Here is a 23,716-nt window from a genome sequence, read left to right as displayed (position 1 = left end):
CTTTAAGATTTGCCCGCATCCAAGTTATTTGCATAAATACATTTGATTGGATAAGACTCAAAACGAATATGCGAGCCTAAATGGTGCTGGTTCGCTTTTGGGAAAGTAATGTAGCTGAACTATGGCCAGAAAAGGCTTAAATGCCCTCGTTCTGGTCAGAATTTGGCCCCGCGGATCACTAATTGACCGCTGAGTGCTTCTGAACTCGCCAATGAGTTTTCCGCAGAAAGTGCTCAGAAGTCCAGTGTTTCATTAAAATCAAATCGGATGGCTGGATAGAATTCAACGAGGGGCCGGATTTGGCCTGTGATCCGCCAGCCGCAGAGCTGCCTGTAATTTCTTCCCAGTGTATACTGCCGAAATAATACGATAAGTATGCAATTCCAAACAAAGCCTCTCTCTCTCTCTCTCTCTGCACTGACAGTTCATGATGTCTTCAGATTGTCCTTCCTCACCATCTGGGGAAATCGTCTGGTTGTCTCTAAGCAGCTTATCGTCTGACCCGCACACACAAACACTGTCTGAGATGATCCCTGCCCTCCGTCACCAGTGACTGCATTCACACACTCACGAGAAACAACTCACGAGATTGATATCCAAACACGATAATCAATATTGTGCATCCATAAAATAGTTCAATTAATACAATCTGCCATAGAATAATACTTTCTCAATTACCTTGTAGCGGTAAAGGTCACGGGATTGTTAATGTAAAGTTAATGTAGCGTCTACACTACAGCCTCCATTCCCACGGGGAGTAGATGCTTTCAACCTCTCTGCCATTAAAATGGAGCTATGCATGTGTAAATATACTAATCTGCCTCTTTTTTACAGGCAATAATTACCATCATTATATCGGAAATGTGAAGGATGTGATTGAGGGAGAACAGCGGTGCTCATTTGGGCAGCGTCATGTTTTCATAATTAAAGCTAAACATTTCTACAAGGCTGTTAAAAGCGACGGCTTTCTATTGAGGGCTCTTCCTCCAAATGTCAGAATCATTTTGAGGGCCATTATGATGTCATAATGGAGGACAGAGCTCCTATTGTGGCCTGATGAATAACACAACCAAAGACAATAGAACAAAATCCACCACGCTATGCCATGGGGAAAATCCACATTCCCATTTGGTCTCTACAGTCGGCAGCCTGGCAACTGGCCAAAGGCAGAAGAGCTCATCCGTCGCAAGAACACCAGACTGCAACTTCAATGTCTGATACACAAAAACAATCAGACTCACACTTCCTCAGTCAGCGAATCATTCAGAGACATTTATAACTTTACAATTGACTCCTTCACTGGATTGCAAGTCATTCTGTTTCTGACTAGAATTTATTTGCAATGGTAATACACCGTATATTTTAGATTTATTATTATTTACTGGTTGTTCTAATGACATTGTGTAATTAAATATGATTATTTTTTATTTTTTTAACTAGCACTAAGACCCAGGATTTGCCCCTTCTAAATTGAAGGTCAGAGCCGCTACCGGTCCAACTGTAATTGTAAAAGAAGCTTTGTTTGTAATTGTAAGGTCGGGAAGGTTTATTTTATTTAATTTCATCATGTCATTTTTTTTCCCGCCCCGAGCACTGCTCCCAACAAATGAATCTTTTCACTCCTGAGTCACAACTCTCAAGTGAAATTCCTTTCATTGTCAAATATTCATTGAGAACAGACTTTGAAAGGAAACAATAGATTCCCAGACTGACAGCAGAAAATTGCCCAAAATGTCAGATAATCCAAAAAAAAGGCACCCATTTCATAGCACAATGAAGAACACAAAAAAAGAAAGGAGACTCATCTCCTCAAATATAAGTAATATGCATATATGATAGTGATTTCTTTTTAAAAAAATATATCAATTTATTTAATTTTTAAAGAAATGTTTGCATGCAAAAAAATTATATATTTTCCCTTTTTATGGAAGCAGACAACAATCCTCACCACTCATGTACAGTACAATAGAACATTATAAAAGGCTGTAACTACTGTTAAGTATTCTGTGGTGCATGATGGGATATTCCACAGGTTATAACCCTGACAATCTGAGCCCCAGGCTCATTCTATGCCTGTTGCTTAATAAAAAAATCACCAGCCACACAGGTGTTATTAAAGAAAATCAATTCACAAAACTCCTTTGTGAAGACGTTTCCACTTCACTCCACTGCAGGGGTTGTTGGAAGACTGAGCGGGTGTGACGGAATCCGATTTGAGGGCCCACAGGACTGAAGCGGAACCTGAATTCCCGTCTGTCATCTTCCCTCGCTCTCGTATTATAGAGGTAAACCTCATCCATAATTCAGCCCGACATACGCAATTATGTGATTGTAGTAATGTAATGAAAAATGAATCGCAGAGCCAGTCATTGTGATGGCAGTTTAATAATTCAAGTGAACTGGATCAAAAAATAAGCCTTCTTTTCTCCAGTGAGACTGGTAATGGCAAAAGGAACCACAGATAAAATTCAATAATGCAGATTCCTTTACCGTCCTCCGATGTGCTTTTATAGCAGTTCATGGGTATGGATCCTTCCTGGGACGTTGTGCTAACTGCGCTTTTCATTGGGGGAATTGAAGCCGGTTGGTTTATCTCAGTCTCTTCGACCGTGGGCTCACTGGGGCATTGCGCGTTTAAGAGAAATCGCTACAGAGAGACTTAAACAGCTCAGGTTTCCAAATGGAGCGCAGGGTGATAGCAGCAATACTAAGGAAATCCGGACCGTCAAGTAATTCTAATTGGAAATCTGGCAGTGTGTCAGCATCTGAAGGCTTAACACTTTACAGAGACAGAAAGCTGTGCTGAGGAACAAAGTGGAGAGAAGTAAAACTCAGAGGGCTCAATATTGGTCAATAGAGCGGAGAGAGAGAAACCGGTGTTCTGAGCCTCAACGAGAGGGAAACGCAAAGAGACAAAAAAAGATATATAATAGATTTGGGATAAAGCAGCTGCTTATCTGGTGGTTAATTTCGAGATTAGTCCGAAAGCAAAATAAAAAAACAGCAGACAGAGCAATAAGTAAAAATGACAAATTAGACGAAAACACCCCCGCTCAGCAGAAGAACAATCAGCCAGACTGCTCCAGAATGGAAGACTCAGCCAGAAAATAGAATAGAATAGAATAGAATAGAATAGAATAGAATAGAATAGAATAGAATAGAATAGAAATCATTTCAAATACAACCAACTGTACATAATCATTACAATACAACTTAGTGTCCCTTGGACAGAGGGTTAGTTTTTTTCTCCGAATGAGCGCAGCTTATCTGGCAGCATCTGAAGGTTACCGTCAATTTGAGTCAACAACAGAACTCTGCTCTCTCTCCACTTCACACGGATGAAATAATTGGAACAGAATGGTGGGCATCATTACTGCTTTGCTGAGATTCAAGAAATATGCACTGATAAATAGTGGACCAAATACACTCCTCTTCTCTACAGATTATCAAGACATGGTTCAGAGAGTTCACACATTGCTAACTGAATAATGTGTCTTGATGATACTATTTTTGTGGTGATATCCAAAAGTTTTTTTTTTTTTTTAATACGCATTAGAGCATTTACTGTAAATAATGAAGATCAAAACTTTCAAACTGAAGCTACAGTGACGTTCATTCCTGTCAGCCTCAATAATTAAAATGAAGCTAACTCCAAATACACAACCATATTTTCATATTGTATACACCTGCCTCAACTAGAGAAGTGTCAAGAGGTTTACACCAAACTAGCAGATCATTTTAGACAATTATAAAAACTATTTCATGAGCTTTGGCCTTAGTACGAATGGACTAATAGCTCTACCTTTAGCCAGACGCCGAAGTTTTGTTCACACATATACAGCTCTCTGATGGATGTTTCTCTCATGGGAAAGGAACAACTGTTTCCCCAATAATGGGAGTTACCTCTCTCTCTTCTCCACAGGCCCTCCGAAATAATCCCACTGAGAGTGCTGAGTAATTGTTATTGCTAGGAAAAGAAAAGTTCTCAGTGAGGGGAATATGATGGTGGACAGGAAAAAAGTGAAGAAAACAGCATTGTAAAAACTCATCACAATGCTAGGGTGTTTTGAGTGATTGTCAGGGCGTTGCTATGAGGTTACTATGACACCATTTTTTTAGCACATTGCTATGCAGTTGCCAAGGCGTTACTATGACACTTCTCTGTTACTAGAAAATTACTATGAGGTTATTAAGACACTCAGAATGTGTACACATTGCTAGGGCATTGCTATGAGGTTACTAAGACACTGTAAATATTATTTAGTACATTGCTATGTAGTTGCCAAGAAATTGCTATGAGGTAACTCTAAATACTTAGTAAGCTACAAGAAACTGCATGGCAATGTGCTACAAAGACACTCTAAATGTTTTATAGCATGTTATGTAGTTGCTAGGGTGTTGCTACGTAGGGTGCTAAATGGCTTAAAAGCCCATTTTTTCCCACTTGTTTTTTCAGCCATCGGCCAAAAACTGTAGAAGTAGTAATGGTAAGAAGTATAAACCTTCATAACAAACCTCACAATTCTTGTTTGCACCAAAAATTGTGAAGGAAGATCTATGGACCAAAGTTGAATGCTTAAGATTAGGGGCTTGTTCAAATCCAAGTAATTAACAAACACTAATAATTGGGCTTTTGAGTCTCTAAGTAGCCTGGAAGATTTCAACACTGTTTTCAACTAAAAAACGGAAAAAAAAATATGCGTATAGGCAGTTCATTTACACGACAGCGTTTTGGGGGCCTGAAAATGCAAACTTTAAAAACGGGTTTAAACGTGTACGTTTTTGTAAAGGATACCGTCCTCGCCTCCATGTAAACTTCAAAAATGTGCATTTGTGAAAAAACTGTAACATCAAGAGAATGCACATTACGTGTTCAGTCTATAGATATGTAGTGTGTGACATCGCCATCTACTGGCCAAGCAGTTTTTAGTCGTTTTCGCAGATCCGTGTGAATGGTTATCGTTTTGACAATGTTGCCATCTGTACGCAAAAAAAATGCAAAGACAATTAATACTGTTTTTAGTACGTCGTTGTCATGTAAAGTACTCTTAAAATTGCCATTTGCCATATGGACTTCAGGGGGCCAGAGCCCATGAGGAAAAATAATGCGGTGAAAAAATGCGGGGAACTCTTACTTGTGCACTTGGATTATAGTGAGAGATGACAGCAAGATTAGACCATGCCATATTAATGGCATACCTGGCCGAGAGATTATTAACATGACAAAAACAGAGGCATTTTCTGTCACCCGATCATTCACAGTTACTGTGGAGGAAATGCACAATCTATCACGTACAACTAGAGAGGATGTTCAACACAGTCAGCACTTTTACACCTTACTGCAGACAGCGTTCAGCGAGGGAGGAGGGAAGAGAGGGAGAGATAAGACGAGACACAGGGCCTCAATCCATCACAGTGACAACTTCCTTCATTATGAAACTATTCTGAGTGACTGTTTTTCCTTTTTACTAATGTCAAGACAAGGGCATTTCCGTTCCACTGAATTTTATTTTTTAAATTAATTAAACATTTCTTTCTTACATGCATAGGCATTGCGAGGCCCCATTTAGGGCGAATAGCCCTATTCAATAGCAAATTCAAGCACAATATATATAATTATATCAGGGTGACACCATTTCGCACAAATGTTCATGGGTTCGTAACACTCCCATCTGTCTCTTACCACCAATTCACATGACAGATTTGGAAGGCCTTTGGGTGGAGAGTCAGATTATGGTCTCATATTGCCAAAGAAAAACAGGGGCACTGGTCTTATGTTAAATCGCCGCTAGCTCAGCATGGGATCTCCATTTATCTCACATCTCCCAAAGGCCTGGTGGTCTTTTGCCAGTGGATGTTTGGGGGCAGGACCCTGGTGCCTTTGAAGCCCTTAACTATGAAGTGCATAGCTGTGATCCTGTCCACTATGAAGTCTATTAATGATTAATGATATGCCAGCCCGCTCAGAGACCACCACAGCTTTTAAAATAAATAGCTTCAGGAAGCTTAAGATGATAAGTTGGGATGTAAACTAGCATATCCTGAAGATCCGCCTACCCTCATTAAAAAGGGATATATCTTCAAAGGATATTATGTAAAGTGTAACTAAATATGCTAAAATGTATGAAACGTGCGCTTAGATTAATGAATTTTGCCCAGCAGGTGTTATTATATTGGTTGTGTTATGCATATGCATTGCAGATTCATAAGATTGTGTAATTTAATGACTAAATGGCAAAGCAGAGTACTTTCAGGAGCTACACAACGAGATGTAGAAAACTATTTGTAAATGAATGAACAAATTGCATGGAAACCCATGAGTCTTGATTCTTAGAAAGAGAACAAGAGCGGCAAATAGCAAAACAATCATACAAACAGATTAAATGAGCAGAGACCGGATTGTGGTAGACGTCTAAAATGAGACGGCAAAGTCTCTTGTCTATGCATTTACAGTAGGTTTGCTTATGATATAAATTCATATTTCAATTCTAGTTACAGTTTGTGAGTTAAAGGCTTATTGAACAACATGTCCCATGCACCAACAAGCAAATATTAAACGCTAACTCGGAACTTGCGACCATTTGGTTAACGGTGCTTTTGGGAAACGCGTACAAGGCTGATCAGTCAACTTTGCAAATATGAAAGGCAGACATTATCATATTGACGATCTAATTAGCCAATCACTGCGACATGGAGGCACTGCTTCCTCTCTCTTCATTTGCACTTCACCATTGCCCTTTAATATGTAAGCTTTATCTCGATAAAAACTATTTGAAAGGAGGCTAAATCATCCCTCTGAAACCTCATTTGCTAGTATTGTTGCCATTGTGTCTTTACAAATATGTGATTTACACATGAATCAATCTCATGTGTCTTAATATTGCTACGTTTTCTTTACCATACTGTTGATAACTATCTGAAAACGCCTGTTGCAGATAGAGAGAAACTAAAGCCAGAGAGATGAACGTATGAAACGGCACAGATAGAGAAAAACAACAGCTCTTTTTTTTACTGATCTCTTCTTAAGGTGGTATAGTTAGATGTGTATTGATCAGGGACATTTATCAGGTTGTTTACCACCTTATGTGCCGCCAAAGCAGCATGCATGATTGAATAAAATAAAAGAATGGCAAAAAGCCATTGAGAGAGAGAGAGAGAGAGAGAGAGAGAGAGAGAGAGAGAGAGAGAGAGAGAGAGAGAGAGAGAGAGAGAGAGAGAGAGAGAGAGAGAGAGAGAGAGAGAGAGAGAGAGAGAGAGAGAGAGAGAGCAGTGCTTCTGTAAAAGATGAACATCATCCTTTTGCAATAAAAAAACAATGTTTCTTTTCCCCTAGAAATCCATCACGACATAATAACGTGAGAGGCACTCACATCAAGGGTTTCGGAACCCATCAGCATCTATTCAGAGCTGGATGAAATACTCAATAACTCTGATTCTTTCGCACCTGTATTCTGTGTGTGATGTTTCAAAGCATTGGTAAAACATATCCTGTCCACTGGGTACAATAATTAGTGGGGTTCATCATTATATTATTGAACAAATCCTCGTTTTGCAAGTAACACATCACACACTAACCCTGGGGGACTATATTTTTCTTCAAAGCAATATAGGCCTACTTAAAAAGTATATATTTATCTAAATAAAATACAAGATAAATAGTATAATTTGCAAGTCAATTTTAACGTTAATTTTTACAACCATTTAACACACAATCAGAAAATAAAACTTAGGCCAACTTACTTTGTTTAATTTGTTTAATTTTAGTTAATTACATTCATTAAAAAAATAGCTGTAAAAATGCAGAAACAATTTCTCACAGTTGTAGGCTCCTGTTCTTTTTCTCTGTTGTAATTCTCAATTTTTACATATAATAACTTAAATAAAAATAAAAAAAATGTCAAATTGACAGTCTTGATTGATTAGTTTTTGGGGTGTTAGTGTATCACCCAAACACTGAGAACCACTGATTTTTGGACCCTTTTTTTGTTCTTTTCAAAAACCCCATGTCCCCATATCATCTGAACACTGCGAGCAGTTAAACAGCTCCTCTGCCCTCCCTACCCCACTCATAAAGGGACTGCACTCGCACTGCTTTGTCAGCCGTGACCTTGTTGTGCCGGTGATAAACGCCCAGGCGAATTGGGTCAGCTTCCCCTGAGAGAAGCCATCAGCGCTACTGATCGGAGAAAATCGGCAGGTCGCCTATTCTCTCCCTTTCCAACTGCAGAGGAGCGTCTGGTGTGTTCTGACGCCCCTCCTCCTCACCCCCATCAAGGTAAATGATGATGATGATGGTGCTGGTGGATGGAGAGTGATGAAGGGTGCGCTTACACTCAATCTCCGCCAGGCTGAGTAATACGGGATGAAAGATGATCGGAGACGACTCCCCCGGCCGTCAAATTACACGCACGCGAGTATAAATGGGGATGGTGTTATTCGTTATGGTTGCCACGGAGACCTACCCACCTCGAAGTCACACTGTGTATGGAGTAGAGTAGTGAAGTAGTCACTACTAACACAGCAGAGGTGTGTGTGTGTGTGTGTGTGTGTGTGTGTGTGTGTGTGTGTGTGTGTGTGTGTGTGTGTGTGTGTGTGTGTGTGTGTGTGTGTGTGTGTGTGTGTGTGTGTGTGTGTGTGTGTGTGTGTGTGTGTGTGTGTGTTCAATCAAACCTTTCAAACAACTGCAGAAGAAAGTTTAACACTTTTACTTCAGCAATAAAAAGAAGTCTTTTTTTTTTTTTTTTTTTGCTTTTTTGTATGGTTGAATTGGATAAACGAAGGTCAGCAGGAAAGACACTGGTTAAAGCGAGATTAAATACATAAAGTGTATTTGTATTATTTAACATATTTAATTATTGCAGGCAGCTTTGCACAATCTTCCGACTTTTCATTTCACGGTTTTTATTCATTTTCAGGAATACTGAATCTGTTTTTGTGCAAGCGAAGTCAGTAAATGCATGTTCACATTCAGTCTAGAACTACAATAAGCATCACGTTGTTCACAACGCACACAGCGGCTCTGCACTTACTCCTGATTTCTCTCAACATGAGGACTGTCAATCAATATATTGGAAAACAAAGTAACTTGCGTTACTTATTTGAAAAAGTAACTCAGACATTTTGTTGTAAATTGAAAAGAAAAGCATTACTTTATATTTTTCTAGTAACTCCGCTTTCGCTTAATGCGTTACTCTCAGCACTGATATACACACACACACAAACACACACACACACACAATTTGAGTATCGCAATGTGTCTCAATGTTTCGAATAATGTTTGAATGCGTCTGATACCCAGTTCACGACGGGCATTGGGTTCGACAGCTTCCCTTGGCAGGCTGCCCTGCTTTAATAATTAAGTACTTAAGTGCGTCCATTTTCCTTAAACAGAGACACATCTGTGTTCACTTTAAAAGGATGATGAAATTTGAAAGATCAGAGGAGGAATAAAATCTCAATCTAAGAGTTAAAACGAGCCACAAACACACAGCATCCCAATACGGTTGTTCTCTGCGGCTGCCTGTTCCTTAAAACAATTGAATCTGCATTTGTTTAACGTATTGTCCCTCTCTCCGCACCTTGGATTGATGGAGATGCTGGCGACGTCATTCCGACAGATGGTTTGAATCAGATGTGCGGTCCAAAACAACCCGTGGAGGTTCCGAAAGCCAGTTCTTCATTTTGCTCTCACACAAACATCTATTTGGCCTGTAGCGCACATTGTGTGATCAGCCATATGGACGCTAAGAACTGAATATCAAAAAGGCCCTGTTCCTTTTGCTAACTTAAATGTATGCGCTAGAAGAGTACCTAAGTTACTGCAGATGAAAATAAACTTGTAGCGCTCTTATCTGTATTTTTTGGTCTCTTTTTAGTGACTATACAAGTGCTGAAATAATCACACTTTAGATTAGGGTCCAATTCTCACTATTAACTGAAGGTACAATATGTAGGATTTTTCGCCGCCAGGGGTCGCTAACCTCTTACAATAACAAAGGCATATATTGATGACGCAAAGCACTAAGCGGAATTATGGATCTTGTCGTCAAGCTGATGGATATTTATGGATGAGTGAATACATTGATGTTTTTAACATGACTGTGGTATGAAGCAGGGCGCGATTACTAATGAGAGACGTAGCCTATACAGCGCCACACGCAACGCGAGTCCCGCGGATATAGAGGAATAAGGACATTTCATTCTACCGAACTACACGCAAGTGCTGAATTACTACTCACACAGGTCAGTTTATTAGACGAATTAAACTTATGAGGTAACTTTTTGTCTTAAAGTCTCCTTGCCATGGTCCATAATGTTTGAATATAACAACAACAGCGTGAGCGTCCTGCTAGGCAAAACCCGGTTGTCCACGTCTGTCGCCATGGTTACTATGGCAGTACGAGCGGAAACCGAGGGTAACGCGGATATGACGCCATTGACTGGCGACTCCCTCACCCCTGCTCATACGCCCCATTTCCTTGGTTAAAATCGTAATTTTCTCACGATTTACAAATAGTTGGAAACATTTGGGATATTGTAAGTAATCAACTAAACTAAATATATAACATTGGCCTAGTGGTTTTTGGATATTTTACTGCAAAAATCCTTCATATTGTACCTTTAACTAACTATTAACTATGACTTTTGCCTCAATAAACTCCTAATTACTGCTTATTAATAGTTAGTAAGTTGTTAAGTTTAGGTTCTGAGTAAGGTTAAGGGATTTAGAATATGGTCATGGAGAATAAGGTTTTACAAGTACTAATAAACAGCCAATATCCTTGTAATATGCATGCTAATAAGCAACTAGTTATAACGTGAGAATTGGACCCTAAACTACAGAGTTACCATATTCATTTAGAGGTTAAGCAAGAAAGTTCTGCAAGTAATAATGACTGTTTTCAAACAAGTTTCCTAAACACTCCTTCTTGTCAGCCATTGGTCAGTCAAACAAATAGCCCGCCCCCAAACTCCTGTCTTTGAATGCGCATTTTAACGGATTTTATATGGATTTCTTTCAGGAAAAACACAATTTCTCAACACATTTGATGTCTTCTGCTATCTATGACCCCAAAGCACAACCTCTCCTCTTCACTGACATCTGTTAACTGTTGCTCTCTTCTCCCCTTCTTCATCCTCTTGCAGCTGTGTTATCATTTCTTCTCCTGACTGCTAATACAAAAACAGATTTTCACCTTGCCGCGGGCTGCTGGAATATGATAAAATATCTGATGGTGCTCGTATCAACGGCAGTGGGGTGTCATATAGAGCAGAATGCCGCCCACATGAGGATGACTGACCTTGCTACTCTCAGCCCTTGAGGGTCGCCGGGGAACAACTGAACGTACCTTGACTAGTGCTAGCCTGATAGAAGTGTTTCAGCTAAAAATAAACAAATAAAGATTAGAAAACATTATCAGAATAATAATGAAACCAAAAAACTACAATAATGAATTTCTAAGAACAGAAGTGATGCATCTCGACGCAATAATGAAACAAACACACTGTAAAAAAAAATTGCTGCCTTAAATTTTTTAAGTACAATCAACTCGGATGTTCAAGTCAATTCAACTTAAATTACATTATTTTGATTAAAGCAATAGAAAAACATATGTTGTCATAACTTATTGATCATATAATTTTTTACAGTGCAGGTCATTTTTTATGAGTCAATCACTGAATAACTAAATTGATTCATTGATTCATCATAAATGACCAAAACAATGTGATTCTTTGAAGCTGATTCAGTGGCGTTTGAATCAGAAAGTCCCCTCATTAAAAATTAAGTAAAAAATGAACATGATGCCATTTTAAATGAACATTTTAAACACCTAAAAATTAAAAAATGTTGTTGCTGAGTGCTGACCAGTAGTCTTCTTATGCAAGTGTTTAAGCATCATGAGCATTTAATGCAAATCAAGTAGATCTATCATTGTTCCTTCTCTGATATAAGTTCAAGACTTATCAAGCTATTCTAAAAAAGACTATAATAATAGCCTAAAAAAAGTCGTAAAAATTGTAATCAAACACATTAAGTTTGTGATTCATCAATTCTGTTGCGAACAAGATAGATTCGCATGCCAAAACTGAGCCATTAAGATGCCCCCGCATGACGCCCGATTCGTTATAATTCATGAGATTGAACTTCACAAACATTCACATTCAGACTCCGTGGGTCAAACGAAACCGTAATGGTAAGTCTTTTTCCAGAGAAGCCACTAAAGCAGTCACACACTTGACTAAAGCAGAGTTGCTTCAAAAGAGAGATATTTCAAAGGACGAGAAACACGAATAAGTGTATGAAAGCAAACAGTTTCCACGCACAAAAAAACAATAAAGTATAGTGACTGACACATTTTATTCCAAACTCTTTGTAGAAAATCTATACTCACTGGAGGTGCCAGACACTGTAAACAGAACAGATTATTGAAATCAATTCAGAGATGGACCACCTAACCAGCTACAAAAAAAGTGGATGGTAAGTAACACACTGTGCCAAACATCTCTCCTGCTCTCGTCTCTACAGCCCTCGTGTCTGAATATGTGTGTGCTTGAGTTTGATTGGGTTGAGTTGAGCATCTCAGATACCCCCAAATCCCTGCAGCTCACCCCAGACCAGCTGAACTGTGAAATATAATGGAAGCCTGGCAGCGGCCCGGGGTAAACAGAGGAAGAGATGAGAGGAATGAAAGAGTAAAAACAGTGGCGGCTGTCTTTGTAATGTAACAAACAGAGGCTGAGAGTGCAGCCCTCAGAAACTCCCACAGCTCGACGCAGACCTGCTTCCATCTAATTGCTGAGAGACCGAATCTTTACAGAAATTGTGATGCACAAAATTACGGATTTTACTCATGGTGGCATAGCATTTACAACAACAGTGAATATGAGAATAATTGTGAGCAATAAGCTGCCTCCTTCCAAATCCCCCAAGAGTAAAAAAAAATTAATTATGCGAATAAGAAACAATCACTTTAGGCCCTTCTGTTAACAACAACGAGATGTTTTCACTATAATAGTAGGACTGAGTACAAATCATTTTCCCAATACATCATGATCTTCAGTTGAAGAAGCCAGAGATGTATTCTTCAAATTCCCAATATCAATATTAATAAGAAATATACCATAAATGTACCGACTGAGATAGCAATTTTTCGATCTGTATAGAGTGTGATCTGTAATAAAAGACTTATGATTAAATGGCAAGGAATGTCTATTGAATTGTCCTCATGGGCTTCAAATACTAACACAACACGAATGAGATTCTTTTCAATGAATCAAACAAACTGCATGAGTAGTGTTCAGTATAAACAAGTGAATCAGAAACCAACTTTAAAATTAAGTCGCATCAAGTGGAACCAAATCTAAATAAAATCAAGAGTTTGTCTTTTTGTATCAACAACCAGACCTACCTTTGGAGATAAAGAAACCTGTGGATGAAAAACCCTGTGCATAATTCAAACAGCAAATAAATCAATACAATTCTTTATAATTCTTTCAGACACATGTTTAGATCCAGCTGGCTCTTTCTGGACTCTGGGCTGTCTTGTGTTTACCTCTAAACAATGCCTCCAGCAACAGATACCAGCTCACACCTCAGTCTATCCTCACGCTCCCCCGGCTCACAGAGAAGCAGACGCTCGTACAGGCCATGTGAGGGAATAGTCCACTTGACAAGCTCACCACGGCGTCTGAGAATCAGGGAGAACTGCAAAAACAATAAGACAGAAATGTTCCTGAGCATTGGACAGCACAAGAAAGTTCATTTTTGCCGTGGCACATTTCTGGTGGATTGTAGGAATGTTTCTAGAAAGAAAAACACAATAGATCAGATACTTTTTTGTTCACAAAGTCACAAAGCATCCATCCATCCATCATTCATTACAAACTCTTTCCTTCCATCCTTTCCAAACTTCCTTCATTTCTTTCAAATGTCCTTTCTTCCTTCATTTCAAACTTCCTTCCAAACTCCTTCCTTCATTCCTTCCTTCCTTCCTTCCTTCCTTCCTTCCTTCCTTCCTTCCTTCCTTCCTTCCTTCCTTCCTTCCTTCCTTCCTTCCTTCCTTCCTTCCTTTCGTTCGTTCGTCCTTCCTTCCTTCCTTCCTTCCTTCCTTCCTTCCTTCATTCATTCCTTCCTTCCTTCCTTCCTTCCTTTCTTCCTTCCTTTCCAAACTTTCTTCCTACCAACCTTCCTTCCTTCCTGTCTTTCTTTCTTTCGTTCTTTCCAAACTTCCAAACTTTCTTCCTACCTTCCTGCTTTCCTTCCTTCTTGCTTTCCTTCCTTCCTTCCTTCCTTCCTTTCAAACTTCCTTCCTTCCTGCCTTTCTTTCTTTCTTTCTTTCTTTCTTTCTTTCTTTCTTTCTTTCCTTCCTTCCTTCCTGCCTCACTTCCTTACTGTCTTATTGCCTTCCTTCCAAAATGTATTTACTAAAATAATACAGCCAATAAAAAAACATTAAATAACAGAAACATTATAGCAAATAAATAAATAAATCCTCCAGCCAATAATAATAATAATAATTATAATAAATGATGTAAATGACTGAAAATCTCACAGCTAATAAATTAAATACAATTTGACATGACAGAAAAGCTGACACTTTATAGTGTGATGAACGGCGTATCTGTGACTGTCAGTTATATACGAAGATGTTGAGATGCTGGCGATTGGCTGTGCAGAACGTTTCCGAGTGTTTCTGCTTAAGCGCTACTTCTGTGTCCCCTCATGAGCAAGGAAGATTAATTGCATAGTTAAACGTCAGATCTGTTGACTGGGAATAATTAACCTTTTATAACTGCAGGGTGAAAAAAGCCAAAAACACATTTTTCAGAGGAGTATTTAAAGACATATCATTTGAATACATTTGCATATGGATTATGGCTGTGCTCCTGCTTGAGAAAATCATTAACGCACTGCAAGCATATGTTATTTTTGGTAGCCAAGCGGGTGGACACGTCTACACGTCACTGCAGACTTTAATCTTTGAGGAAAACAAATGGTTTACATATTCCTCTGAACTCCAAAAAACTTCATGTGACTGTCAACTGAGTCAAGGGTGCGTCATCCAGAGGCTCATCTGGTATGTGTGAGAAAAGCCTAAATGCGTTTCATTAGGTAAACGTACTTTGGCAGACAGGAGCTTAGTAAATAACGCAAGCGTCGTCGTGATGCATATCTCCATCTCTGCCATATCGCTCTTGTAAATGACTGGAGAAACGTGTGTGTGAACATCACTCAAGACCTGGTGTCGCTCTGATGAATGTACTTTTATCAGCATCTCACTTTCCAGACAAATAGTTTTTTAAACAAGTCGCAACCACCACAAATCCATCAGATGTCTAAACTGACCTCACGGTGAACCCCGGGTCCCATTAAGACCCAATCTAGACTGAGGTAGAGAGAGAGGTCTGCCATTCCCTGTCACTTCTCCCACCCTCTATCCAATACTCAATCATACACACTGTATTTCTCCAAAGACCAAGTCCAGTGGGATTTAAAGGGACAGTTTGAGCTAAAAATACAATTCTGCCATTATTTAATCATGTTTGCGTTATTTTAAACCAGGCATTTTCCTTCTGTAAAGGATTATTGACGTTCTTTGCTTTGCAATGGTATGAATGTTGAGCCTATAAGCTTAGAAACGGACACAAAAGCAATAAAGCATTGTAAAGTGGGTCTACATGACTCACACACAGTATTCACAGGTCTTCTAAAATCAGTCAAATATAACAGACCAAAATTTAAATCATTATTCACTGAAAATATTTTTCTATGGCAACGTTTGAGTTGCAGTAGCAGTCCACTGCATCAAAATATTCATAGAAAAGATTAAACTGAAAGAAATACAGTAAAACAAACCGTAGACCACAGAAAATATCTTGGCAAGTAATAAACAAACAAAATGAAAATGACAGAAAATCTTCTGACCAATAATATTAATAATGAAAGTAAAAGACTTAAAATAATAATTTATTCATAAATCTGACATAACAAAACAAAAAAAAGTGTGCGTGAGTGCGTGCATGCGTGTGTGTGTGTGTGTGTGTGTGTGTGTGTGTGTGTGTGTGTGTGTGTGTGTGTGTGTGTGTGTGTGTGTGTGTGTAACTATGAGCAAAATCGATGACATTTTTTATTTTTGGGTGTGCTGTACCTTTAAAAATGCCATAATACACGTATTGGCTTTAGGAGGGCAAATAAATGAGGTATTTAATTTCACCATATTGTCATTCCTCTTCCTTTCTCTCTATCTCTCTCTCTTGATCTCTTTTTCCATAAATCTCACTCTCTCTCTCAAACACACACACACACTTTTCTCTCTAATAACATTCGGGCTGTTAGATAAGATGAGGGGTTTGGAGGGACAGGAGAAATGAGAGCCAGCTGGAATTCCCATCGGAGCCCTAATCCATCTTACATCAGCTAGAGTTCAATCTAAACACAAACACACACACACACACACACACCCTGTGGCCAGCGGCCAACAGTATTACATAGTAGCCTGTGACCCTCTGTGAGAGAGCTCTGACCAATGCAAAATCATATTCCATCGCTTTAAAGAGGTGAAATATTCACCAAATTGGGGTGTCTGCTACTGGGATTGTCTGGAGTGTGTTTTAAAAACCTTAATCAGTGGTGCATACGACCAAATTCCTAGAAACATGGGAGCTGGATTTGTGACGTCACGCAGACTAGGGATATTCGCACACAATCAGCCACAGAAAGCATTATGCTCCAAGTACATTTTTCCCCTCATTTGGCAGGATTTCATGAAAAGATTTCATGGAGTTTCACATGTTTCAGTAATGCTGAAGATGTTATGTGAACATGGCACCGTACGCATGTGGCTAGAACAGAAAATATATATATTTCATTCAAAAACAACCGTAATAAGTTATTTTCTGACCCTTTTTTTAATCTGAATTTTGACATTGGAATATTCATATTTTTTGGAGGCTTACATTAGGTATTTTTAAATATTTAGATGTATGAAAAAATAATAAAATAAATAAAATAAAATAAATAAATAAAATAAAGACATGATCTGTGTTCTGTGTCACATTAAGAGGAACATTTGGCAATTTGGAAATGCTATTGAGCTCCCTCGGGAAACTTTGCGTTCGCTCGCACAACTTTTGTGTTCTTTTACTCTCTGGGGAACGCAAAACATTTCCAAGAGAACGCAAAAGCTTGGCCAAATAATCTTTCCTCCCATCTCATCTTTTTTCCCTTCACCATATCCTTTTAAGGGCTCCATAAAAACCCATCTGAATCAAATCTGTATGTGCAAAAAAATCCAATTTTTGCTGGCAGTCTGAACATGGCCAAAGTATTCAATACCAGACAGTTACAGCCTATTTATTATAATACATAGAATATCACATGAAAAGCCACAGCCATAAAAGAATTTGAAGATAACACAATCTCCGTGAAGTTTTGAAACAAGGGCCCAAAGATAATTCACAAAATCCAGGTTAAAATGACCTCGGAGCATCTCTAGTGAGACTGCGCTGTCGTACAGCGTCATCCACGCTGATGCCATGACAGTGAGGGCTTCGACCCGTCCCGTCCTAACCTTCACGTCTAACCCCTCTCTCTCACGTAGCAAGCTTTTATCCTCCACCTAGCGCCCTTTCATCTCCCTCCTGTCTTGAGATGACATGTTCAAATATGACCTTACAGATTATGAGTGACATTCGGGGACATTCGGGGACCGATTGAACAGACAAAGAGGACGTGCTATAAAAAAGTGCCTCTCTCTTCAGCTGCCTCGATTATGTTTAAATAACAGAGCAGAATGACATATCGCCTGTATGGCTTTTTTCACTTTTTTTTCGCTATGCAAATGCTGGAATATAAAAGACAAGACTTAAATGATCAAAGCATAGCTGGAAGCGCATCAATGTGTCTACGTGTACATGTGTGCACTTTAGCGTTCGGCGACAAGTTTGCCGGGGTTTGACAGGAGCTGTAGTTGGTTGAAGGTAAATGGAGGCTGGAAATGGAGATGGAAAGATGTAATGGAGCATGTTGCCTTGGCTTCGGGCCCCTGAAGGCACACAACACACACAGAACCATTATGCTATGTCCAACAGACCCCCAGCCTAAAGACTACACCTGTATTTAGGCTTTATTTTATATAAGTGTGCTTTTTCTAACCTTGGTTTACTGATTCCACTTGAAAAGGGGGTCAGGCACATGCTTCATGTGAACTTCAGGATGATAATGGGCAAGAAATTTGTCCTCATGGAAGAGAACTGCTACTGATGACATATCATTTGACTTTTTATTTAACATCCTATATTACGTTGGGTAGGCCTAGTTATTAATATATGTATTCTTCTGACAAACCATTCAATGAATGAACTAACTGAATCCAAATCAGCTACTGATTCAGCATACTCACTAATGTTATAATTTCAATATAGAAATATTATTGATAACAAATTAGTGGATATTGTTCGCCACTGTATTTCTAAGCCAATTAAAAGCAAGAAAAAACAAATGGTACTACACCCCCTCACTTCTGAAATGATGGCTCCGCCCCTGAGCTGATGAATCAGTCAAATGTGTTGAATCAGCTGCCGCTCTGACAGATTCAGTTCCATGTTAATGCATCATTTCAATATAGAAATCAGGCTGCAACTAAAAGCTGTTGAATCAGTAAAATTATGAATTAGATTTATTTTAGTTTGAGTTCACTAAGTGAAGGATGTGTCAGCATATGTCAGACTGAGTCAAATTGGTTACTCCAAAGTCTTTTAGAATGAATCTTTAAAAAGATTTGCTCATAAGAGTCATTTGTTTGTGAATCAGACTAGACAGGTTGCATTATATATATATATTATATATCTGTGAGAAGGTACAATGTTCAGATCAATCCATCTTAAACATATCTGGAGTTATTCAACGAGTCTTCCAGGATTTAGCAAATTCTTCTGCAGTTTTGTGTTATCTCTGTAATCCTCAGTGAACCTGGGATGATCTAAATACTGTGTAATTTAGAGGAAGAGCGCGGGCTGTTTTTCCCTCGTCAGGATTCTGTTAACAGAACAGGCTAATTATGGGTAGAGTGTGCAATGCCAGGCCCTGCTGTCTATAACTCCCACTTGTTGCTTTTTTTGGTTGAGTGATGCCACGTAGACAATAGAAAACATGGCATCCATTGACAGCATCCACAGCTGTGCCCACTATTACCATCACTAAATATCCCAAACGTGCAGCACAAAAGCACACATGCAATTACTAACCGCCATTCACTCATACAAAGCCATGTTATTTGGTTATTATCATTTGCATGGTTATTATTATTAATATTATTATTCAGCTTTACACTAGAACAAAAATGACTTTATAGCAAATAGACATGAATTTAAGGCAACATAACTATTTTTTTATTTCATTTCTCTACCTGAAAATGAGCAGGGACCATCTGCATGGGAAACAATTTTCTTCAAAAAAAAAATGTATTTTGCATTTTTCTTCAAACCATAGAGAAACCTCTCATTAGGCGCAAATAATATAACATGTCAGTAAATTTAAAAAGTCACGATAGCGTTTAGAACAGAGCAGAAACACAGCCTGGGTCGAGCCATTTCAAGAACCCCAGAAACGCACAATGTGACTGTCGTCATGGTTACTGTCAGTACAAAACTGAAACAATCGGACAGTGACCTTGAGCGGGGCGCTGCGGTCACGCTTGCTCGTATCTGAATGCTTCACTTTTACCCCACGCAGTCCCTTTACACAAAACACTCATATGCATGAAATCATTCCAGCCAACACTGATTATACCACTGAGATTTTAATCAACACTTTCTGATTGAACTAAACCATGTTAAATGGCTTATGTAATTAAGAGCTTAACCTGAGGGCAATGAGACAGGGATTTCAAATTAGATGCACAAGACTAGATATTTCACACAGAAAAAAGAAAAAGAAAATATATATATATATATATATATTTTTTTAAAGGCATTGCCATGGTTTTCACTGGCCTTGTTAAGTCTTTTCTTTTCGTCCAATTAAAACACACTGAAACAACTGCTAGGAAACACAATAGCCTCGTGGCCAAACCTCCAACTTGTGCCTCTTCAGTTCACAGACCAGCATAGAGGATCAGAGATCAGCCCTCGCCCCAGGCGCTGGAAAATCTCACTCTCATGAAAATGGAAATATGTAAATCCTGATTAGGAGAAATTGCGGGCCTCACTGCACCAGTCGTATCAGCAGTGTTGAAATGCCAGGCGTTGGCTCAGACCCAACACTGGGTGCTGATTGGATGAAGGCATTTTGACACTGACCTCTGAACTGCAGAAGTGGAGAGGCTGAGAGCGACAGGCCCTTTTTATACATTGCATATGCTTTTTGTGGCAACTAGCGAGGGTAAGAGTTTATCTTCAGCTCAAGAAACCGTTAGACTGGCTGCTCATTTATGATGCCGATAAATGGATAGATATATACATGCATCACAATACACATTTTATGGAAAAGTGATTCAGAAACTTTTGGAAAATATTAAGGAATTACTACTGGATTTTTTTTTTAGAAAGGTCCAAAGTAAACATGAGCCGAAACATGATCAGACTTTAACAGCAATATGTCAATAAATAATCATTAAGAAAATACTATTTCATCTACTCTGCATCATTTTTTAATGCTTATATTTAGATTTTCTTTTAATATTCTGAACATAACCCATGTAAAAATGCAAAGAACAAATGTATTAAAAATAAATATATTAATAAAACAATTACATAATGTGATCTGCATAATTTGTTTGTTTATTTTTTAATGCTGATATGTATTTATTTTTAAAATTGCAGACTTGTCTGTATGAGTATGTGAGAGTGTGCGTGCGTGCGTGCGTGTGTGTGTGTGTGTGTGTGTGTGTGTGTGTGTGTGTGTGTGTGTGTGTGTGTGTGTGTGTGTGTGTGTGTGTGTGTGTGTGTGTGTGTGTGTAAATAAAAAATACATCATTAAATCGAAATGTGTCAATTACACATTTAATAATTCTTCACCGATTCTGATTGCTTCTGGATTCTGAAAGCACATTCTCCATGTGGTAGCTTTTTGAAATAGGAAAGATACTTGGAAAAAACTACTTTCTAAATCTGTTCATTTCCACATACCAATGTATAAGCAAAACCTGTGATGTGACACTGTAGGGTTCAGTTTAGGTCGTTAAAACTTCTAGTCTTATTTCTAAAATACATCCTAGGGCAAAAGGGCTTATTTCCTCCAAGCTAATAGCAGAAAACACACCACCTCATTCCCACTTCCCTTTATTTATGAATAACTCCTGTGAAGGAAGCTTCAGAGTATCCAATTTGTACAACAATTTAGAGAGCTCCCTTAAACAGATATTCTCAGGGAAGCGGTCGATGCAGTCGCTGGAGAAGCTGGAAGGAGGAGATGGAGGACGGTTCGGGGAAGGAGGGAACGACGCAGATGAGCGGAAAACCATTTACAAATGAAAAACAGCCCACGGAGTAGCACGCGGATGACGGGTCATTAACAGGCTCAATGGCACGAAACAAAGCACTGCACAACATTTGCCCTCCGAGTGTTTACAAGTTATGTAGGCGAAAGCTCTAGATTCTTTACTCCCTTCCTCTTCATTATCCTTCTCTTAAAGTTTCGGATACATCCTTCCGATTGATCCTTCGGTAGATTTGACCAATTACAGTATAGGAACAGAGTCTATTTTCACATTTAAAAGCCTTTTAGTGCGTCAAGCTCTCGTATCTGCATTCCTTCCCTGACGACTGTTGTCTGGGCCTGGCATGTAACCATGGCAACCTGAACTGCCGATAGAAGTGCCATGTTCAATACCAAAGATGAAGCGCATTCGCAGATAGCTGTAAAGGCCAAACAACTCAATTTTCCCCACATATGTTTTTATTTTTTTGAAGGTTTGCCTTCTTCAGAAGCTGTGAAACATGTTTAACAAAGGCCTGACAAGTAAACTCAAACTTTTTGAAGATGTGTTCAGATGTGAAAGACATTTCTATATAAATTATTCACCCCAAAATGAAAACTGTTATCGACTCACCTTCATTTTTTTTTTCAATGGCAAAACATCTACTGTAATAATGACTTTTGTGATTGATGTTTCACTTGGGGGGAAAAAATAAAGATTTTTCTTGAAGTAAAAAAGTATAGGGGGAAAATAGCAAAACTCTGAATGAATCACTGTCATCATTATTATTATTATGTATTAGTAATAACAAATATTTAACAAACAAACATGTGAAGCAGAGAAAACAACAATGTTTTAACCAATAATAATGATAATTTGTACAAGACAAGAATTATTATTATTATTTATATTCAATTAAAATAAAATAAGGTGGCACTGGCAGTGTTGTTGTTTTAAAATGACAGTATGTAGCAAATAAAACTTTTGTTTTTAATTTTTATAATTCAGAATTTTTTCATTGCATATTTCATTTTATATGTTAGATATTCTACAAAATTATGCAGAGCCATTTTTTATCAAATAATTTGTAGGCCTACTATTTTCTGCTCAGCATATTTTTACATATAAAATAAAAAATATTTGTACTATTTTTTTCTGCTCAGTATATTTTTTAATATTTTATTAAGACTATCTAATATGAAAATAAAAAATACAATGCAATGAAAAATTCTGAATTATAAAAATCATTAAAAAAAATCTGCTACGTAGGCTACCATCATTTTAGAACAACAACACTACCAACTTATTTTAATTGAATTGAAATAATAATAAAAACAACACTGCTTTGATTTAGGGTTTACATGACAACAACGTACTTTAAAAAAAGTTTTTCCTTTACATTTTTAAAAAAAGTTTTGCATACAGACAACAACGTTGTCAAACTGGTCCCGTTCACAAGGATCCGTGAAAATGACTAAAAACGGTGTATTGTTCATGCCAGGCCAGTAGATGGCGATGTCAGAATTAGTACGATATTAGAATTTGCCGTTTGTAAATCAAAATGTTAAAAAAAATGAAAACGGTGTCAATGTAAACAGTCATGTCAATTAAAGTACTTTGAAATGAGAGTTACATCATCTGCCAGCTGGGGCAAAACTTCGACTGGACTAGCGGGTGCGCGAACAGGAAGCACGTGTCCTTGAGTAAGACTAACTATCCATCTATGAAACTGTCTGTCTTTTCTTATCATCTGCCTCTCTTCCCTCCCGTTCTGTTTTCTCTCTCTCTCGTGATTGATTGAGATGGAGAGGTTAGCTCAGGGAAAAGTGCACTACATTCAGACCTGATAAAAGAGCTTGTCAGGAGAAGCGCAAGTGCGACTGAGAAATCTGACCGCTCGCGGGAAAGAGGAAGAGACAGAAAGAGCACGAGACAGACTGACAGATGGACCATCGAGTGCCAGAGGCCTCCGTCAGGACCTGTAGATGCCAATACTGTGCGAGAGCGGCGTAACTGTGTGTCCAACCCTACAAGCACACTTACAAGTGACCTTCACAGACACCTGCTGCACCGAACGCATGCGCTCATGCGAGTCCAGACATTAGATGGCCATTGAACTGTAAGTGTCCTCAGCAGCGGGAGAAGCCGTTCACCCACCCAAGGACGAGCACAGAAGCCTGACGCTCACACAAACAAGCTATCCATTAAGAGCCCGGTGTGGCCCTCCATGAGTCAGTGTCAGCTGGGAAAGGACGAGCAGACCCGGGCCCCGTCTAATTACACGCCATTACTCGCCTGAA

At 38.7% G+C, this 23,716-nt stretch overlaps 1 protein-coding gene across 1 annotated transcript in view; it reads right to left on the bottom strand.

Annotated features, from left to right (window-relative positions):
- kcnd2 (potassium voltage-gated channel, Shal-related subfamily, member 2) overlaps window positions 1-23,716 on the bottom strand; it is a 244,723-nt gene that overhangs the window by 209,688 nt on the left and 11,319 nt on the right. The window contains exon 3 of the mRNA XM_079624393.1: window positions 13,554-13,705. The gene's annotated coding sequence lies outside the window, so the exon portion shown is untranslated. The remainder of the gene's footprint in view (window positions 1-13,553; window positions 13,706-23,716) is intronic.

The sequence above is a fragment of the Phoxinus phoxinus genome, assembly GCF_949152265.1.
Source record: "Phoxinus phoxinus genome assembly, chromosome: 9".
Taxonomy (NCBI): domain Eukaryota; kingdom Metazoa; phylum Chordata; class Actinopteri; order Cypriniformes; family Leuciscidae; genus Phoxinus; species Phoxinus phoxinus.
Note: the sequence above shows the minus strand (reverse complement) of the source record. Positions and strands in the feature narration are given on the sequence as shown.